This window comes from Botryllus schlosseri, chromosome 8, assembly GCF_051294905.1.
Source record: "Botryllus schlosseri isolate E-star chromosome 8, Bs_hap1, whole genome shotgun sequence".
NCBI classification, from domain to species: Eukaryota; Metazoa; Chordata; class Ascidiacea; order Stolidobranchia; family Styelidae; genus Botryllus; species Botryllus schlosseri.
Window position 1 is genome coordinate 20,215,188 of NC_137243.1, and position 14,772 is coordinate 20,229,959.

The 14,772-nt window shown below is 40.8% G+C and overlaps 1 protein-coding gene across 1 annotated transcript in view; it reads left to right on the forward strand.

The window, feature by feature from the left end:
* LOC145445026 (uncharacterized) overlaps nucleotides 1-14,772 on the forward strand; it is a 155,345-nt gene that overhangs the window by 35,807 nt on the left and 104,766 nt on the right. The gene's annotated exons all lie outside the window — the stretch shown is intronic.

The window sequence follows — 14,772 nt, forward strand, 5'->3', positions numbered from 1 at the left end:
AAATATGGCTCGTTTATTTTCGCACTGGCTTGGTGGTTACTTGCGTGTGGTTGGTTGGTAGTTATTTAGTTACAAACGTCATGCTTATCCATAAAGATTCGGTCCTTATCAAAAAAGTACTGATCCGGCTCCGATCTGGTGCGGCCAAAATCTAAAGAATCCGACCGGATATCCAATCCGGCTCCGCTTCATGCTCCGCACAACTACCCATACATGTAGTTTCTTTTGCTCGTGGTGTTGATTTTGTTTATCCTGTCAGCCCCACGCATCGAGTGGTGCGAAGTTGACGTTCTAATGACGTGAAAAATGCCAATATATGAAAAAGGTTCACAGTGCAGAAACTACCAAGGTTCGTTTGTGGACGTGAACCTCTGAATTTCTGAGGTTAACACACAGAACGCGAAGGTGGACCTCACGTTCACACCATCCTTATTCACTGGTCCTACTCCGATCTGTTTTTTTTAAAGCTCTGGTCCGACTCAAGAGCCGGAGTCTAGAAATGACCATGATTCGGTCCGAAAAACTCCGATAATAATTATTTACTCACAGCATGGTATTGAATATTGATTGAAACAATGCAAACAGGAAATTAAAAACTCAAAGTTCAAACCCAATACTTATCTGTCCAAGGTAATCATTAGCATCGATTGTCAATTCTCCATCAACTTATTTGCTAATTCCATGTATTTTTCATGCAAGTCGGGGTTTTCTAATTAGGACTCACCCAGACCTGTATCTGCGGGCGATTTGAATCCATTCTAAAAGACAATATTTTATAAACTGGAAGCGTTTCAAATGTGTTTTGAATCAATACCAATTAGTCAAATTTAAAGAAAAGTCCATGCGTCTCGTGGTTATTTTCTTTAAATCTCAGGATACTGCTTCAAGACGGCATGCAACAAGAGCAAGATTATATCACAAGAATTATTCGAGGTTAGAAGTACAGACTTCAAAGTGTACGCTGCGTAAGCTGAGAGACTTGTTATCAAACCGACAGCTATTCCATGTTTGCTTAACGACGCCTAATGTCAACTTTAGTAGTCGTATCTGTAAGGCAAGTCAACGCAGAGATGGTCAAAATTACCCGTGTTGCTAATGACACAATGGCTTGTAAGCAAGAGGTTCAACTATACCACTGTTCAGCACGACTGTGCCCGAACTACATGTAAATTAGTAAATAGATCGCATTGTTAATTCTCTTGTTTAAATTTCAGATAGCTTCCCACTTCACGAACGCCCATGCGAGACCACCGAAAATCACACTTTTACTTGGTCACCTTCTTCAGGCTATTGATTCTGCTAAAGTCCCTGAGAGTGAGTTTTGTAATGCCTTGGGCCAAGCTCGCATAGTTGAGGGGTTTGGGGTGTGTTATTTGACTTGTATTAGGGGGAGGGGGTTATCGATATGCTGTTTGGCTTTTGGGGGGAAAACTATAAGTAATACCAATATAGTTCAAATGAATTCCAATGAACGCGTATGCAGCCACATCTATGCATACATAATCGACATTACAAATCATGGCTACTTAGTTACATTTACTCCATCATAAACAAGATCTCGAACCCGGCAACTGGAAGGTGCGTAGTGGGCATACAGTTGTTCATATACATTTTGTCGCGAGCATTACTTGGTAGCCTCGTGTAGTCCGGATTATTCCTCTACGTGGTAGAATTGTTCGTAATAATTTCTGCGAATTCCAAGTTTGGAATTAATCCACGATTTCCTACACGTTATGACCGATTCCGATGACATACCTTATTGAAAATGTTTTAATATAGATATCTATCCCAAAATATTGTCAACAATTAAAGAATTTTGTTTTACAATATCGTCATTCAACGTCGCGGGTCGAGTGGTGAGTAGCGCAAGGTATGATATGCCGCTGCTAATGCGATGCGACGCTAATTCTCGTTCCGAAGATCTATTATGTTAGACGTAGAGGCTGATAGCGCAGTGTTATGTCCAAATGCTGCTGCTGCGAAGTCAACTTCTGAATTCCTATGTGTGGAAGGTGTATTGTCCGGGCTCTATTCATCGCCGACGCGTCCCCGTTATGTTGCACCATAGCATTGTCACAGGTATCAAAGGAAGAAATATAACTCCAAATCTAAACAAGGTAGCTAAATTTAAACAAGAGATTTCACGATGTTGTTTGGATGTCCCGTCATTGAGCCGAATTGAATGTTTATGTCAAAGCTGGTATGGTAAGGTGTTTTTCCTGAGGCCGGCCGTTAGAGAATCTAGGACGAAGTTAGCCGATATACATTAGACCAGGGACGGGAACATACGGCCCGCAGAGAGTTTCCGGTCGTGCATGATAATGTGGACCGCGGCAACAGTCTGCCGCAATCTCCTACTACTTGCTTATTACGTCAAATGATAGTGACTATGTAGAGGTTAATCTTTCGAATGCATGTATGAGTGGTGTGCGAGAGTGGAGCTGACGCGTAAGTTCGTCAACACGAAAATGCTTGCTTTGCTGGCATTTACAGAATGTGTTCAATCTCAATGACTTGATATCCTGGTAAATTTTAAAAATATCCCAACCCCTCGTTCGTATACATTACGATATACCAGTGGTGCCCAACATACGCGGATCGAGGTCACAGTCTGCCGCAATTCTCCATTACTTGCTCACTACGTCAAATTATAGTGACAGTAGGTTATTCATTATTTTTTTCGGACAAAAATAATAGTGATTTTTAATTGAGGCCAGTGTTCAAATAACCTGTTCGCAACTTTGATCGACGACAGATGTCTGATTGACTACAACAGCTATTGAAATACAATACGTTAATATACTCATTGAATCCTGTTTTGGTTTATATGCTTCAAACATAAAGTTTTCATGAAATAATAGTAATCCTTGTATAGGTGGATAAATGCACGCTTAATGTATAGCTTCAGAGATCCGGCCCGCCAAATACCTCATTTCCCCATATCCGGCCCGCCGACTGGAGAAGTTGCCCGCCCCTGCATTAGACTCTTGAGGAGCGACGGGAGATGGTATCATACTGTCGGGCGTTATCAAATATCAATGGAATTACGTCACATCATATTGTCGGCGGTGTTACGCGATTGCCCATTGCCCAGAGCAGTGGTTCCCAACGTGGGCGATTTGGCGGTCTAGGGGGGCGAAAATGACGAAGGGGGCGATAGGGGGCGAAAATGGGCAAAGGGGGTGATGGGGGGCGAAAATAGCGAATGGGGCGATAGGGGCGCGACGACGCGCCAAAACAGCTGACCTGTTTTTTTTTTTAGTCAACCCACGGAAATTTAGTTGAAAAAGTGTCAAAATTAGGCTTCGAGCCAAAAAGTTGACCTTTTTTTTTAGTCAACCCGCCGGTGATTATAGTTTGTATGCCCAATTTTCGGTACACAAAATTTGGGGGGGCGATGATCGGTGTTGAGCTTGAAAAGGGGGCGATGGGTCGAAAAAGGTTGGGAACCACTGGCCCAGAGCTTCATCACACGTATCTTGTGCTAGCTACAAACTGGACGATTGAGGGGGGGTCACTGCGAGCACAAGGTGGCGTTATGTACTATAGAAATCATCGTGGGAAATCCATTAAATATTATCAATATATGTGCACTAAGAAGAGATATATGAGTATGTTATCACGTCGTTTGCAGTTGTACAAGACGCATTCAATCTGAAATTGTCATTAACGCACTCCCTATATGTTTAATGGCATGCCATCGAAGAGCTTCTTAGAAGTACAGAACTTCAATATACAATTGAATAGTATATTCATATTAAAATGAACCCGAATATTTTCCGCATGCAATTGCAATATTGAGTTTTCTTACCAACTATTCACAATGTGTGCTTATATTAAAATTTGTATACATTACAACATCTGCTCATGATCAAGAGCGCAGTTGATAAACCTTGGCCAGGCTCAAATTGCTACTCCACACTGGTAAAAAACCCTGAAGACTAAGCTAATTCATGCCCTGTTACACGGAGAGACCAATATAGCAGTCTGTGTTGCTACTCAAGTATATGCTAGTAGATGTAAATATCTACTCAATTACAAGTATATAGAAGTAGCAATGTCAAATACATTTCAACACTACTTTAAGTATAAAGATATATCTGAACAGTACTGAAATTAATAATTTCAAAGGAAGTGGATTTGGTTAATCGGTTACATCTTTTTAGCAGATAGTCTGAGGTTGCCACGTTCGGAATTGCTGGTGCATCTACACGACTAACACAAAATGATCAATGACACAAGAAATTACGTGCAATTTTCGGAAAATATATATCCAGTTACCGTGATACCGGGGCTCTTTCGCCGACTTGTCATGAAAATTTCACTCATCATAGTCATATAAGCATATTCCAAATCTAATTTACTTTTAACAGAGCACTCGAGTTTCGAGTAGGTCTGTCGTACTCGAAATAAAAACGTAAGTGTTTATGTTCTTACATTACTTCCATTTATACTTCTACTCAGTTTTTCCGGTAAAACTACTTTTTACATTTTGAAATCCAAACTATAAAAGTATGTACTTATGCCCAAGAAATGTTTCGTACAAGTAGAAGTAAACATAACCACTTGTGTAAGTAGCGCAAGTAGGAAAAAACTTACTTGATTACTCCGAAATACTAGAAGTACTTCTTTACTGAAAACTCACTGACACGTTGGGCAACTTCTCCGGTTGGCGGGCCGTTCATGCGGGAATGTAGTGCTTGGCGGGCAGATGCCGGAATCGATACATTAAATGCGTATTTATCCACCTAATCACTAAATCACTAAATCAAAGAGTAACTAAAAATCACTGTTATTTTTTTCCGAAATAAGAATGAATAAGCTACAGTCACTATAATTTGACATAGCGAGCAAGTAGTGGAGAAATGCGGAAGACTGTGACCGGGGGCCGTATGTTGCGCGCCCCTGATATAATGTATTGTATACGAACTAGGGGTTGGGATTCTTTTAAATTTACCATTATATCAATTCATTAGGTTTCAGTACATGCGTCAATGCCGGCAATGCAAGTCTTCTCATGTTGACGAACTTACGCATAAGCTCCACTCTCGCACGCTACTGACACACGCACGCATAAGGACAACAGACAGTCAGCCTAGTTTGACGTAATAAGCAAGTAGCAGGAGATTGCAGCAGACTGTGATCGTAGGCCACATTATCATGTAAGACAGGAAACTATCTGCGCGTCGCTCAAAATCACGTCGCGGGCCCTAAGTTGCCCGCCCCTGGTATACACTAACGTGAGACTAAAATTCGCTAAGTAATTCGAGTACGACTAGCACGGTAAAATATGTTTAATTCAACTAACTAAATAAGGCCAGTCTATATTGCTAGTCAAGTCTCCTATATTCCTACTAGAGAACATGTTTACCTTGCTACGCGAGTCAACTTTATCGTATGACTTGACTTGACTCGAATTACTTTGCAAAAATGACCTGACTTGAATTTACGACTCAATTTCAAGTTATCAAGTAAACGGTGTTGATTAAATCACTGCATCCTGTGTACGTTCGGAATGTTCGTGATACTCCGGCGTTCAACTGATCCTCCATTGTTGCAATGCAAATAAATTGACCGCTAGCGAAATGATCACAGCTTACGAAAGCGAAAATAACGTGTATTCACACCCAAAGGGCCGAAAAGGGTGTTGCAACAAAACAGAACCTAACTCAGAATTATATCGCGGTCATAAATCCTATACGTTCCTACGTGCATGCATGATTTGGATTAAAATGACGTACTCAAATTAGACCGGAGTAAAGGTCTGAGGTAGGTTCAGGTTTCGTGTGTCAGGGGTGTAGATAGACTAGAGTATTGGTAGTGTACTGTACCACATGAATTTGTTTCAACTTCTCGAGGCTTCGTATTCGATCCTCTATTTTGGCTGATAATAACAGACTGTCGCATGTACCTATCAGAGGGGATCAAAGTAGTCAAGAAAGCTACCCATTTAAAAGAGGAAGTTTAGCGACGCAATAATCTATCCAAGTACGAGTAGAAGTAATACTTATAAAAGCAACCTACACCCACTGGAAGTAGAAGTAGAATTAACTGAGTTTAAATCTACTCAAGAAAGTAAGTAAGAAAGTAATTGTGAAAACGGTCTTAATTCGCTCGCGTGGACTGTCAAAACCTGCAAATTAAGCTATGCGGAAGGTGTGCAGAGCTTGATTCATATGGATGCATCCTAGGAGGTATCAGGTTTCGACAGATTAGGCATTCGTCTGCATCATAGAATGCAAATTATAGTGATGTTGTGGAAATGTCATAATAATCTTTTGTTTACTCGAACACCGTTTTAGAAAATATCATGGCATGGCGCCCTCCCCCCATATTAAAGGCCCATCGTTTAGTCGAAAAGTAATACGGAGAGGTTGTATCAGATGCAGTATTAACACTTTGCGCGATTACTATGCGGTAATGAAAAATACGGCGGATCGTAAAAATGCCATATTGCGTAAGAATTAAAACACTGATGTGACGTCCTAATACCGGCAATGCACTCATTACTCTCAAGACATACATTCAGATTTAATATACGAATATGCAAGTTTGACTTGAGCAAGAACTATATGAGAGTATGGCCTTGTCTATTGAAATCCGATTTCTGCCAAATTCGCAATTAGTTGAGATTTGATATTGGTGCATACGTTGCCAGTCTGCCCAGCGGCGACCAAGTTAATTGGAATATAGAATATTCCTGTTTAAACGAATAGAAAAAAATCTGATATTTGCTGCTGAGAAGTTGATGTAGGCTAATTCAACGCCCTACACTGCACAGTTTCAGCATTTTACGATCAATGTCTGCAAAGCCCTGTTGAGAAACTATTATGAACAGCAATGCATTGCATTTCGCAGGCATATACACAATAACACAGTGTTAAATTTAAATATCCAATTCAAAAGAAAAACAGGTACAGTACATCTATCACGAATTAATTTGAACACGGGAATGCGACGCTAATGGGTGCAAATGCAATATAATTTAGAGAAGAGGATCGTGAAGTTTCTCGTCCGATGGAGAGAGGAGATGGTGTTTCTCAGAGCACTCGGGTTGAAATCAACGGTTCTACCGCGATGGCGTCGCTTCGTCTTATTAGTAGGGCTGGGCAAAATCGAGTACATGAGTGAATCGATTCTGAATCACCTAATATGCTTCGAGTCGAGTCGAGTAATCGAGTATCATTCATTATGACGTCATAACAAAATGCATTACGTCAAAGTTCAAATATGTACCATTTATGCCACCACAAAGAATATAATGCCTGTTATCCATCTCATAAAAAATCCTTTCGTATTTTTTGGACCATACCGATTTCATTCCACTTGGTTACAATGTTGTGGGATAATCATTACTTCGGAAATGTGCTACGTCCAGTAACCTTCGTAGCTTTGTACCATAGATTTCGTATGCTATGATACCGCCAATCAAGGTTTCAAGGCTTCAACAGTGGAAATTAGTATCGAAACTACAATTCTCGTTGATTAATTAACTTTCAGTGGTGAGAAGCGTATAATTTTACTACTCAAAAAAATCTTATTTTGCTACTCGACTCGAATCATTGAAAATAATACTCGATTCAGATTCGAGTACTCGAATCATTGTGCCCAGCCCTACTTATTAGGAATCACTGATTACAAATTAGTGATGTACATTGTACATGTAAAATAGTCGTCAGTTTGGTCAGACGAGATTCAATGCCTTTTGCGGAAGACATAGTGATATGTCGAACCAGAAGTGGATTACTTTTGCGCGGCAGAGATTTTCTGTATGCGCAGACCGTATCAGCAGTGCCCTCGCGCACACTCGCGCAGCTTATAGGGAATATTGACTCTAACTATACGTTTCTAATTCCTATCGTATATTGGTAGAATGTAGTTATATCATGACCCTAAACCAGCATTGGATACACGGTGATTTCTTCACTGATTGATTGTTCGAATATTTGAATGAAAGTGTAGCCGACTCGATATGTCAGAAGAGCAAAACGAAGGTAAGGGAAATTATGAATGTGTCACACTGACAGGCGCACACCGCTCATACGTGTATGGACATTGGACATCAACAATGAACATTGAACAGTCAACACGTACGTATTCAACTATTCATTCAGACATGTTTCAGTTGTATGAAAAATAATATGAAAATCGCGAGACCTCTGCTCATTATCTAACCTAACATGTTATTAGAATGTCGTCACCAACATAATCGATAGCTGAATTTCGCAAGTAGTGTAAGTACACGCTGGTGAGAGGTAAATATAATAAATAAACAAAGAAACCGGAAATGCAAAAAAGGTGCTTTGTTTGCAAAAATCGGCATGTATCGTTTCGTGAAATATAATAAATAAACCAAACACCGGAAATTCAGAAAAGCGTGCTGTGTTGGTTCGTGGTATGCAAGATGTGTATTTCGTATTGACTATGTGTAACCGTTGTTTCGGTCACAATAAATCTCAAGTGGCGTGGATATCCGTGCATATGGCTGATTCTCCACGCGCGGATTTGGAAAATAGGTGTTGGAAGCGCGCAGTGACCTAAATATTATGTGCAACAAAGGCCTCTGACATCCTGCCGAATCCAATAAATACCTGTGGTAAATGCGATACCGGGAATTAACGTTTCGCAAGCTGTATGTAGGAATAATCATGCATGCGTTAACATGCACGGCGCTTGCGTAAAGTACACATGATAAATTTACAATCGCTCAACACCTAACTGACTCTATAACAGAGGCGGGCAACATACGGCCCGCGGGCCGCATCCGGCCCGCGAAGGGATTTTGTCCGGCCCGCGGACTGTTTCCGTCTTACATGATAATGTGGCCCGCGGCCTCAGTCTGCCGAGATTCCCCACAACTTGCTTACTAGATCCAATTTTAGTGACTGTATGCTATTATGTACGTGTATGCGCAATTGCGCAGTGCGTCGAAGGTCGAAGCGAGAAGACTTGCATTATCGGCATTTATGATGTACTCAACCCTGATGTCGTTTGTGGTAATCATGGTGTTTGTCGACTACATTGGTCATTTAAACCAGGCTGATATTTCTTATTTTTGATTCCGCAACTGTCGATATGTAGCACTGCACAGCACACTCCTAGGCTTTTGTAACACACCGCTTATGCCAGTGTTTGCCAACTCGTCAAACGGGTCGCGGGCCACTCTTCAAATTTCATAGAGGACGCCGGCCGCATGAATTCAATATCGAGAGTAATTAGGCCACACAGTTGAACAACGACGCTATGTATGTATATTGAGGGTTATGGCGCTTAACTGCTACGGCCTTGTGCACGAGGCCAAAGTGTTGTAGGCATGTGCGCTGGATTATCCTACTACATTATAGTTGCCTCTCGGTGAGGAAAACGTCATCATATCACAGGCAAAATTGTGTAGGGGTTGCCGAGAAGTGATACAACGTCTATTGGCACATGGTTTCGTAGTGCTATCTCCTTAAAATAGTATCGCTCCGAGCTATATCGAGAACATTGCAACAAGAGATGCTCAACCGTCTCTATGACGCCACATGTTGCACAAAGGCCATCTTTTTGACAACCCATTCCATGTAGGTGCGCGCCCGTTCAGCTTGCAATGCAGTCTGAAGCTGTGACAATATTGCTGTTTCCCTTTTTGATAGTCCCAGTGGCTGCGAGATATCATGTGCTGCGTAAATTCGCTTGTAGAGATTTTCGAAATCATTCGTTTCAAATTCGTTTTTACATCTTGTGTGAGTCAGTTCTTTGATAATTATTTTGGCTTCTTGTAGGGAGAGGGGGATGTCACCGGGATAATCGTTGTGTTGGAAACGTAGCAGCTTCTTTGGCGAGTTTATCTGCGATACCGTTGAATCCAACCCCGCGGTGACTTTTCAAATGTAGAGGCTTTGCAGGCCCCCTAAAATGCTTTGCGCCGTGGATCCCCGGTTGAGGAACAACGACGCTATCTCGTCACCTACTCAACCCTAATGAATTGATATCTTTGTAAATTTGGGGTACTGGACTTATCGAACGCCTTGAAATCTTAATTAAGGATTGAACCGTGTGTTGATTGATCAGAGAGGACCAGACATGGTGGCGCCTGTATGACGATGCTCAGTGCAGAGATGAGCGGATTTGAAATTTCTATGTCCTAATCCAATCCAAATCCGAACCTTCAAATCCAAATCCAAATCCTAATCCATAACTTTTTCATATTCAAGTCCATGTCCAATCCTAATCCGATTCCAACTGGAAATTCAGAAAAAATACTAATTTATGCAATGAAGGGATTCGAAAATTTTCTTTCACAACCAACGATTCACTTGATTCAAGATAACTTAGTAACCATAAGTACATTAATAACTGATCTGAATAAAGTTTTACGCCATTCGCCACACGACATTTCAATCTCGCAGAAAATCGGTCAATCCAATCCAAATCCTAATCCGTTCTGAAAAAAATGTCTAATCCAAATCCAATCCAAATCCGTCAAAATTTCACAAATCCTGTTTTTTCAAAACCTAATCCTAATCCATGCTCATCTCTGGCTCAGTGGCGGCTCGTCCTATAGGGCAACTGGGGCATTGCCCCACCAAACATTCTGTTCAATAACAATTCTTTACCATTTATAAACTCACAGCAATCTATATATACCGAAATCACAGCGAAAATCGTATTCTTCTTGTCCTTTCGCTTGTAAATGCCCATATATAGCGAAGTCTCTGCGAAAATCGAATTCTCTTCTGTGTTTTCACTTTGCGAATGCCTAGCCGGGGCATGCCCCGGTAGCGCTCATAACAAGCTTTCACTGTCTATTCTCTCAAAGCCGCGCACAATAAAGAAACACTAATTTACTCTCTCATATTCATAAAATTACCGAGCAACCGGGGCACAATAGGTCTGTGCCCCTAAGGTGTGATGTAACAATCGTATCTATATCTGAACTCGGTTACCGTCATATGCTTTTCATCGACCTTTGCTGGTATAGGTCGATTTTGATGGTGTTTCACAGCATGAAAACTGTTGAAACTTGGTATGTCAAGTTGTGATGGTGATATTTAACACTGCCCCAAGTTTCAGGGTTTCTACTTAAAGTTTAGGGTAGTAATTTCGGTTCCGAAGTTGAGTGTGTGCTGATCCGTCATGTATCGCAAACAGATTTTACTCCAAAGCCGGTATTGGTATCCATTGATTTTGACGATGTTCAATACTGAGATCGGTTATGACATTTGGCACGGTAAGTCTTAATGTTAGTATCGAACGCTGTACCAAGTTTTAAGTTTGTCACTGAACTATGTTAGTGGTAATTTCGTTTCCTAAGTCGAGTGAGAGCTGACTCGTCATTTATCGCTAACAGATTTTACGCAAAGCCGGTATTGGTCTCTATTGATTTTAACGGTGCTCCTTACTTAGATCTGTCGTAAGCTTTTGCAGCGTATGTCTTGATTTTAGTATCGAACACTGTGCCAAGTCTCAAGGTTGACGCTCAATGATTAGGGCAGTAATTTCGTTATCCAGGTCGAGTATGGTAGAGATGTGCTCTGATCTGACACTTTAGCCTACAACGCATTGCGGATTTCTCGCAAAAGCCGGTGTATCGGTGGTAACGTTAACTGTGTTCCATACTGAGAGAGGTGAAGAGATGATGATATCATTCTCAGTTTGCATTCAAATATTTACTTTGATATTATATTCTCCAATGTCAATTTCACCAAGCCATTTGCTTACAACCCCCTGTCAAGCGCGATAGCTATTTCGTTTTCGATGGCGGCTAATGGCTGATCACTTGATCAGCCTATTCCTCAGTAAATTTTACGCAAAATTCGGTCGTTCGCATTAATTTTGACAGTGTACCATACCGAAAAGGGCCATGAGGCTACTTCTCGATGATGTCATGTAACAGTGCACTAAATTTACGGCTTTCATCCACGTATTTATTCGGTAATATATTTTCTAAAGGCGATTTCGCAGCAGACCTATAGACAGCAATAAAGCCGTATGTGTCGTGTTACAGTCTCCAGTTTCAAGGCCAAAATCTCCTATGCTGTACCGAGACCGAATTTCCGAGGCTGCTATTCTTAGTTCTTCAGAATGATGTTTTGGATTCAATATGGCAGGCCCAATGTATGAGATAACAATTGCGTATGTGTGTGTCCGAACTCGTTGACCTTTCCAATTAGGCTTACGGAATCTCTCGAGTTATAGTCATTTCCATTTCTGCAGATAATTAGTCAGGTCTAGTGCTAACGTCAACCGTGTTGAATCTCGGGATCAGGAAATTCATGTTACCGTACCATCATTAAGTTACTTGTTCACGTTAAGGAAAACGCCATTGTGACGTCATCTTGATAAAAAGTCGCATGCAGCCCTTGCCCCACCACCCGATATTGTCACGAGCCGCCACTGACGATGCTATTCTCAAATCCACATTGTCTTCGTCATTATCGGCGAGAAATGGCTGTGAAGTGACATTGCTGCCGTTAAAATACATTCATTAAATACGATTTATTCCTTGTATAGATGAATAAATGGTTCAGCAAATTCAGCAATCCGGCCCGCCAAGTACTTAATTTTCCTATATCCGGCCCGCCGACTAGAGAAGTTGCCTGCCCCTGCTCTATAACAACATGACGCGTGGTACTGTGGTAATTTTTCAACCCGAATTTATGTTCCAACGACCGGTCTTTTTATGCACCTGTAAAAGTAGTTTATATTCCGTGCGACAAATGACTCGGGAATCCTGTCGAGTCCAATTATTCACTATGGTAGTTATACCGTATATGGAATCAACGTTTCGCAACCCGGATGTCAGACCAATCGCTTACACGTTTAGTAGCCATGATAAATACAATCGATCTGCACCCAACTCACTATGTATGACAATATTACGCCACGATATACAATCACTGTGTTAATTTTCCAACCCGAAATTGAGGTGGTTTATCTCAAGCTCTTAGACATGGTAACATGTTATATTCATTAATTTCAAGTGTTGCTCCGGTGTAGTATATGTCAAAAAATTCACAAAATGATTTGAAATTCAACTCAATCGGTGATCTGTTTTTCCCGTATCACAATTGCGTATCGAAAAATGCTGTCGCCATTGCATTCCGAAATATCGACATCTTACAAAACCCAACAAGGTCAATTACTTACACATCGCCATGTGTTTTATCCACAAACCTTGCCCATCTAACTGAACCGCTGTTTGTATGATAAGAAGAAAAAGTGGCGCGAGCATATAGCATGCGTCCGGTTTTGCTTGTTGCAAGTTGAATATTGCTTGAATCTTTTCGTATACTATCTAGCGTGTCCAATGTAAAACATTCTTGGTCAACAGATTTATCACGAACACTTCCATCATCACCAAAGCGATTGGTAAAATGTTTATTACATGCATCCTAATCAGGTATACTTAGTATACTTACCTTATATGTAGAATAAAGAACGGTAAAGTAATCGGAGATTTAGACTACACTGCATTTTGTCTTGATGTTAGTAGTATTGATACAATTTTTCCATTTCTCTCCTCCAAAATAATTGTCATCGCAAAATCCTAAACACTAAAACACTAAAAGGCGTTGCTTGGGTAATATGAATACGAGTTGATATTGGATTTCTAACATTTTACTCCCGGGTAGGCTGCAACAGTTCTGGTTTAGCGGATGATGCCCACAAGAACCTCACCAACTCAACATGATACACGTATTCAAAAGTATCGCATGCTCACACCGATCAATACCGAAAACACGTCGACACAAATTATTGTTTGCAGCGTGATTATTTCCACGATATCACACATCAAATATTGCATGGATGTTTTTGTGTGACACGAGATAGAGTTGGATCACACCTAACTCAAAGATACATTTTATTATTTTATTATATTGTTGTCCCCGAAAGCGATTTTCACTCACTTGGTTGATAGCTGCGCGATTTGGCATACCACTGATTGACTAATACTCAATTCCATTCATCCTCTCTATCCGGCATGCTAGATTTTTACAAACACTTTGATCATCACGAAAGCAAATTGAAATATGTTTGCGACGTCGAGCCTGGTCGGATGGACTTGAGTTGTATGTAGAATGCAAAACATCAAATAAATCGCAATATTGACTACTTCAAAATCGGATTAATGTGTTTTGTATTGTATCAGTATTGTTCATTGGCTACTGATAAAAACTTTTCTATTTCTATCCATAAAAATATTTGTCATCATCACAAAACTCGATCCACCGATAGTATACATTTCTCTTATGTGGCGTCTCGCCCCTCTTCTGATGCTTTCACGCCCCCAAGTTTGAGATCCACTGTTATTCCCGATTGGTCGCGACAGGACATGACAAGGCAAATTCTGAATATCTTCTTCCGTGTTTTGTCATCACGGATAAAACACCGAACAGTAGAAATGGTGAGAACTTGAGGTGTCTCGCCCCTCTTCTGATGCTTTCACGCCCCCAAGTTTGAGATCCACTGTTATTCCCGATTGGTCGCGACAGGACATGACAAGGCAAATTCTGAATATCTTCTTCCGTGTTTTGTCATCACGGATAAAACACCGAACAGTAGAAATGGTGAGAACTTGAGGTGTTCGTGTGCGAACCCCCTAAATTTGGAGGTTCGTTTTCGCAAACGAACCTTGATAAAGTTCGACATCAGTTAACTATGAACCTTTATAGAAATTTCATTTTTCTTAACCTCTTTGGTTGAAAATATTTCCATTTCAACTTCGGATTGCTCTCTATACATGGCGCTGGCAGCACGGAATGAAATTCAGCACTAAACTAATATGAA